Below are 7813 nucleotides of genomic sequence, written 5' to 3' on the forward strand. Positions count from 1 at the left end.
AAAAAAAAAAAAAATTAAAAAATTAAAATTAAAAAAAATGATAATATGACAAAGGGAAGAAAGTGAAGCAAACTAAAAGTAAAATTTTGATGCCACATGAGAAAAAGCACTCGGAGATAAATCCTCTCAGCAAGGCAGTTCACTTCTGTAGAAGGGTGCGGCTCATGGATGGAGCAATGGTGGCCACACACTTGGGCAAGTGGGGAAAAGGGTACTTTTGCCTAACAGGGGTGGACCCTACTGCTGTGTTGTTCCCCTATTGGCTAGGATTACACCGCACAAGCTAGACTAATACCGACTGGCTATTTTAAAGAGAGCAGGAGTCTGATCTGGAGTGGCAGGGTAGGTGTTTTGGTGGGAAGGACAGTTACAGGCGGGTCAGAGCAGGTAGCCAGAGGTGACCTAGGTCAGAGAAGGTGACCAGAGCAGGTGACTGGAGCAGGTGACCAGGATGAGTCAGAATGGAGCTAGGGGCCAGGGGAACAGATATGAACTACTGATTAGAACTGGTGGAGAAAGTTGTTTACTGGAATTACAAAGAAGTTAAACTTTAAAATAGAGAATTAAAGAATAAGAGGGCTGAACATACTGACATACTGATTCTTTGAAGAGCAACTTGGGGTTCACTATAACAAAATGAATAGTAAGAACATCATTTGAAAGGCTGGGACCAGAGGCCACTGAAGCTGTTCTGAATCAGGACATGAATGAGTAAAGCCCTGTAATCCCCTATAATGCAGGCAGTGAACAAAGAGTCAGAGGTGTTGTTCAGCCCTGGCCAACCTTAGAAGGTAGCAGGATTGTTTTTTGTTTTGTTTTGGAGACAGAGTCTCACTCTGTCACCCAGGGCAAGGTGCAATGGCCCAATCTCGACTCACTGCAACCTCTGCCTCCCAGGCTCAAGTAATCCTCCTGCCTCAGCCTCCTGAGTAGCTGGAACTACAGGTGCACGCCACCACCATGCCTGGCTAAGTTTTGTAGTTTCAGTAGAGACAGGGTTTCTCCATGTTGGCCAGCCTGGTCTCAAACTCCTGATCTCAAGTGATGTGCCCACCTTGGCCTCCCAAAGTGCTGGTATTACAGATATGAGTCACTGCACCCAGCCAGGATAATTTTTTGTTTGTTTGTTTTGAGACAGAGTCTAACTCTGTTGCCGAGGCTAGAGTGCAGTGGCGTGATCTCGGTTCACTGCATCCTCCACCTCTGAGTTAAAGCAATTCTTCTGCCTTAGCCTCCCGAGTAGCTGGAATTACAGACACCCACTACAATGCCCGGATAATTTTTGTAGTTTTAGTAGAGACAGGTTTTCACCATGTTGGTCAGACAGGTCTCGATCACCTGACTTCAGGTGATCCACCCGCCTTGGCCTCCAAAAGTGCTGGGATTACAGGCATAAACCACTGTGCCCAGCTTCTTTTTTTTTTTTTTTAAGCCACTGAGTTTGTGTTAAACATGATCCTAATGTCATTTCCAATCAGTATTAAATGAGATAATACATATATTTAAAATGTTTGCCTGATTCTTGGAAATTTTTGGTAAATGTACAAAAAAGCTAGCTATTATTGCTGAACGCTAGGACAGACTTGCTCAGCAAGTACACAGTACAGTACAGGGCATGTCATCAAACAAATAACTGAAGCACAGTTAGAGAGAAACTATAGAGAGGGAGGCACTAGGTACAAGACTGGCCCAAAGAAGGGTGTAATGAGCACTTATGGGCTAGACATTGAGTTTAGCAAGTCTCAGGCATTTTCTCTTTTAATTCTCAGAACAATTCTGTGATGTAGGTACTCATATTACATGTTAAGTAACATGCTAATCACATGCTTGTCAGAGCTGTCGAAGTGGCACAGCTGGAATTCAAGCCATGTCTGTCTGCTAAATCCAGGATACATGCTCCTTCATTACACTGTATCATGTCTGCTCATCTGAGTTAGGGAGTAGTTCCTAGAGGAAGACCATGCGCTGAGCATTGAAGGATAGGGCATTTAACAGACAGATGAGAGGGAGAAGGGCACTCCAGGTGAGGGAGCATGTAGCATAATACAAAGGCAGGGAGTTATGAAACAGACCGTGTGCCTGTAGAAATGGAAGACTTCCACTTGTCAGAATAGTGATGATTTCTACTGTCTAAACAAGATAGTCAAGTCCAGGGCCATGCACTTATCATACTGTGTCTTTTTTTTTTTTTGAGACGGAGTCTCACTCTGTCGCCAGGCTGAAGTGCAGTGGCGTGATCTAGGCTCACTGCAACCTCCACCTCCCAGTTTCAAGTGATTCCCCTTCCTCAACCTCCTGAGTAGCTTAGACTACAGGCACATGCCACCATGCCTGGCTAATTTTTTTGTATTTTAGTAGAGACGGGGTTTCACCATATTGCCCAGGCTGGTTTCAATCTCCTGATCACATGATCTGCCTGCGTTGGCCTCCCAAAGTGCTGGGATTACAGGCATGAGCCACCACACCTAGCCTCCACACCATGTCTCTTAACACTTACCACAATCTTGTAAGACAGATGATATTTCCCTCCTTTATCACTGAAGGGAATGAAACTCAGAGAGGTTAGGTGATGCAACCAAGTTCACAGAGACAAGCAAGTGTGAGAACTAGCCTCTGAATGCAGGTCTGGTAAGCTCTATGCACTAATTTGGATTAAAGGATGAGGTGAGAGCAGGAGAGGGAAGCAGGATAGCAGTTTCTCAACTATTTTTTGCTGTGACCCATAACAAGAAATGTAATTTGCTATGACCTAGTATATACATAATATATATGTGGTGACATTATCTAGCCCTCATCCACATCCACTTAGTCTGTACCTCTGGGCATGTTGGAGGATAATACCTCTCTGCCTCTTTGCAATTAGGAAGTCACCTGACTAGCTCTGGCCAATATATTATGAGGAGAAGTGAACATTTATCAATCCTGGCCAAAACATGGCATTTCAGGTCCAAGATCATCCAGTGAGGCCAGGCACAGTGGCATCATCACCTGTGATCCCAACACTTTGGGAGACTGAGGCAGGCGGATCACTTGAGGTCAGGAGTTAGAGACTAGCCTGGCCAGCATGGTGAAACCCCATCTCTACCCAAAATACAGAAAATTAGCCAGGCATGTTGGTGAGCATCTGTAATCCCAGCTACTCCGGAGGCTAAGGCAGGAGAATTGCTTGAGCCCGGAAGGCAGAGGTTGCAGTGAGCCAAGACGGCACCACTTCACTCCAGCCTGGGTGACAGGGCGAGACTTTGTCTCAAAACAAACAAACAAACAAACAAAAAGGAAAAAAAAAAGGCAAATTTCTGAACCAATCCCTAGGGCCAGAGAGGTGAGATATACTGATTGGATAAAACCAGTTAGCAGGCCTAACTGGATATGGTGGCAGGTTTGTTTCTTGCTACAGCTGGAACTGCAGGTATCGTCTTCGCTGTTTTGTGTCCTCTGCTCCTACAGGCCCAATCTCTGTGGTCCAGTGACCTGCTGGTACTGGAGATCCACAACTAAGATGCCAGGGCCCTCTGGAAGCCTAGAAATGGGCGTGTTGACATTTAAAGATGTGGCCATAGAATTCTCTCTCGAGGCCGGGCGCGGTGGCTCACGCCTGTAATCCCAGCACTTTGGGAGGCCAAGGCGGGTGGATCATGAGGTCAAGAGATCGAGACCATCCTGGTCAACATGGTGAAACCCCGTCTCTACTAAAAATACAAAAAATCAGCTGGGCCTGGTGGCGCGTGCCTGTAATCCCAGCTACTCAGGAGGCTGAGGCAGGAGAATTGCCTGAACCCAGGAGGCGGAGGTTGCAGTGAGCCGAGATCGCGCCATTGCACTCCAGCCTGGGTAACAAGAGCGAAACTCCGACTCAAAAAAAAAAAAAAGAATTCTCTCTCGAGGAGTGGTAATGCCTGGACACTGCACAGCAGAATTTATATACGGATGTGATAGAGAACTACAGAAACCTGATCTTCCTGAGTATTGCTGCCTCTAAGCAAGACATGATCACCTGCCTGGAGCAAGGAAAAGAGCCTTAGAATGTGAAGAGACTTGAGACGGTAGCTGAACTCCCAGAGTTTTGCTCCTGTCACCCCGGCTGGAGTGCAGTGGCACGGTCTCAGCTCACTGCAGCTTCCGCCTCCCAGATTCAAGTGATTCTCCTGTCTCAGCCTCCCACGTAGCTGGGATTATGGGTGCCTGCCACAATGCTCAGCTAATTTTGTATTTTTAGTAGAGACAAGGTTTCACCATGTTGCCCAGGCTGGTCTCAAACTCCTGACCTCAGGTGATCCACCTACCTCAGTTATCCAAAGTGCTAGGATTACAAGTATGAGCCACTAGGCTCAGTCTATTCATGTTTCTTCTTAATAACCAATAATCATTTGCTATAATTGTTTCCTGTCTGTGATGCCACAGTCTTTCTGCTGCTGTAAAACTTAGTCTCAGCTGACTCAAACAGTCATTTGAAAGAATACCACTATTTCTTTCAGAACTTTATGTAATGAGAGACAGGAACCAGTGTCTGTAAAAGCCCCTACCATCCAGAAATAAAGATGTATAAGTTAGTTAAAAAAAAACAAAAAAAACAGCACAACCCTTAAGGATGGATTTAGAGTCAATCACACCCAAATCATGTGATTGAGAATGGAGGAAAAGTGGTTCCCCAAACAATATTAGGGTAATTGTGCTACAATGAGAGGAAATGTGCTGGGTGTGGTGGCTTATGCCTGTAATCTCAGCACTTTGGGAGGCTAAGGTGGGTGGATCACTGGAGGTCAGGAGTTTGAGACCAACCTGGTCAACATGGTGAAACCCCATCTCTACTAAAAATACAAAAATTATCTGGGCTTGATGGCAGGCGCCTGCAATCCCAACAACTCAGAGGCTGAGGCAGGAGAATCCCTTGAACCAGAGAGGCAGAAGTTGCAGTGAGCCGAGGTTGCATCACTGCACTCCAGCCTGGGCTACAAAAATGCAGCGACTATAGGTGCCCAACACCATACCTGGCTTGCTCTTTCTTTTTTTCTTTCTCCTTTCCTTCCTTGTCTCCCTCCCTCCCTTACTCCCTTCCTTCCTCCTTTCCTTCCTTCATTTTGTAGAGATGGGGGGGTCTACTTATATAGCCGAGGCTGGTCTTGAACTCCTCACTTTAAGTGATCCTCCTGCCTAGGACTCCCAAATTTTTGAGATTACAGATGTGAGCCACTGTGCCTAGCCAGAGCCATGCTTATGAAAGTATAGGACACAGTCACGGTTGTAGTCTTTCATCTTCCATTTATTTCTTAGCCCTGATCACAGGACAAGAATTGTTTCCCATGCCAAGTTCACTAATTACTGCCATATCCATTGTTTCCTCTCAGTTCTTACCTTATTTGACTTTCCTGTATCATCTGGCCCTGTTTGCTTCCTTTTCTTGATTCCGTTGCTTTAGGTGATGCAACTTTCCTTTTTTCTTGTTGTTTTTTGAGATAGTCTTGCTGTCTCCCAGGCTAAAGTGCAGTGGTGCAATCCTGGCTCACTTAACGTATACCTGCCTGGTTCAAGCAATTCTGTCTCAGCCACCCAAGTAGCTGGGATTACAGGCATGCGCCACCACACCTGGCTAATTTTTTGTATTTTTAGTAGAGACTGGGTTTTGCCATGTTCACCAAGCTGGTCTCAAACTCCTGACCTCAAGTGAAGACCCACCTGCCTTTGCCTCACAGAGTACTGGATTACAGGCATGAGCCACCATATCTGGACTTGTGATGCAACTTTCTCAAGGCTCTGCTTCTACCACTGAGGCCACTCTTTTTGTTGTTGTTGTTGTTGTTGTTGTTTTTGAGACGGAGTTTCGTTCTTGTTGTCCAGGCTGGAGTGCAATGGCGTGATCTCGGCTCACCGCAACCTCTGCCTCCCAGATTCAAGACATTCTCCTGCCTCAGCCTCCCGAGTAGCTGGGATTACAGGCATGCACCACCACGCCCAGCTAGTTTCGTATTTTTAGTAGAGATGGGGTGGTCAGGCTGGTTTCGAACTCCGGACCTCAGGTGATCCACCCGCCTCAGACTTCCAAAGTGCTGGGATTATAGTCGTGAGCCACTGTGCCTGGCCTTTATATTTATTTTGAGACAGAGTTTTGCCCCTGTCGCCCAGGCTGGAGTGCAATGGCACAATCTCAGCTCACTGCAACCTCCTCCTCCTGGGTTCAAGTGATTCTCCTGCCTCAGCCTCCTAAGTAGCTGGGGTTACAGGTTCTCACCACCATGCCCAGCTAATTTTTTGTATTTTTCTAGAGACGGGGTTTCATCATGTTGGCCAGAATGGTCTGGAACTCCTGACCTCAAGAGATCCACTTGCCTTGGCCTCCAAAGTGCTGGGATTACAGGTGTGAGCCACTGTGCCTGGCATTTTTATTTTTTATTTTATTTTTTTTTGGACACAGGGTTTTGCTCTTGTTGCCCAGGCTGGAGTGCAATGGCTCAATCTTTCAGTCTTGGCTCACCACAACCTCCATCTCCCGGGTTCAAGCGATTCTCCTGCCTCAGCCTCCTGAGTAGCTGGGATACAGGCATGTGCCACCATGCCTGTCTAATTTTGTATTTTTAGTAGCGATGCGGTTTCTCCATGTTGGTCAGGCTGGTTTCAAACTCTTGACTTCAGGTGATCCATCTACCTCAGCCTCCCAAAGTGCTGGGATTACAGGCCCGAGCCACCTTGCCCAGCCCTCTTTTATTTTATTTTTATTTTTATTCAGATGGAGTCTCAATCTGTAGTCCAGGCTGGATTGCAGTGGCATGATTTTAGCTCATTGCAACCTCTACCTCCTGGGTCCTGGTTCAAGCAGTTCTCCTGCCTTAGCCTCCAAGGTAGCTGAGATTACAGTTGTGCACCACCATGCCCACCTAATTTTTGTATTTTTGGTAGAGACAGGGTTTCACCATGTTGGCCAGGCTAGTCTGCAACTCCTCACCTTGTTATCCACCCATCTCGGCCTCCCAAAGTGCTAGGATTACAGGCGTGAGCCACTGCACTTGGTTTATATTAATTGATGGAATCACTGTCCATTTTGTTATCTAAACCTACTCCCTGTTATCCTTTCTCAGGACTTTACTCAAATTCTTCCTAACCCTCATAATTTTATCTTCTTCTTCTTCTTTCTTTTTTTTTTGAGTCAGAGTCTCTCTCTGTCGCCCAGGCTGTAGTGCAGTGGTGCAACCTCGGCTCACTGCAACCTCCGCCTCCCTGGTTCAAGCGATTCTCCTGCCTCAGCCTCCTGAGTAGCTGGGATTACAGGCGCCTACCATTCCGCCTGGCTAATTTTTGAATTTTTAGTAGACATAGGGTTTTACCATGTTGGCCAGGCTGGTCTGTAGCTCCTGACCTCATGTGATCCACCTGCACTGGCCTCCCAAAGTGCTGGGATTACAGGCATAAACCACTGCACCTGGCCATATTTACTTAACGCATCTCACTGTACCCTTCATTTATCCCCATTGCCACTGCCTCTTTAATACTTTATTTTTATTTTATTATTTTATTTTATTTTTTTGAGATGGAGTCTTGCTCTGTTGCCCAGGCTGGAGTGCAGTGGTGCAACCTTGGCTCACTGCAACCTCCACCTCCTGGCTTCAAACGATTCTCCTGCCTCAGCCTCCCAAGTAGCTGAGACTACAGGCACATGCCACCATGCCCAACCAATTTTCTGTATTTTTAGTAGAGGTGGGATTTCACCATGTTAGCCAGGATGGTTTCAATCTCTTGACCTCATGATCCAACTGCCTGGGCCTCCCAAAGTACTGGGATTACAGGCGTGAGCCACTGCACCTAGCTTTTTTTTTTTTTTTTT

At 46.4% G+C, this 7813-nt stretch overlaps 1 pseudogene; it reads left to right on the forward strand.

Annotated features, from left to right (window-relative positions):
• Nucleotides 1–2933: 2933 nt before the first annotated feature.
• On the forward strand, nucleotides 2934–5921 carry LOC119471709 (annotated as a pseudogene).
• The last annotated feature ends 1892 nt before the right edge of the window (nucleotides 5922–7813 follow it).

Source organism: Cebus imitator, unplaced genomic scaffold (genome assembly GCF_001604975.1).
Source record: "Cebus imitator isolate Cc_AM_T3 unplaced genomic scaffold, Cebus_imitator-1.0 Scaffold70, whole genome shotgun sequence".
NCBI lineage: Eukaryota > Metazoa > Chordata > Mammalia > Primates > Cebidae > Cebus > Cebus imitator.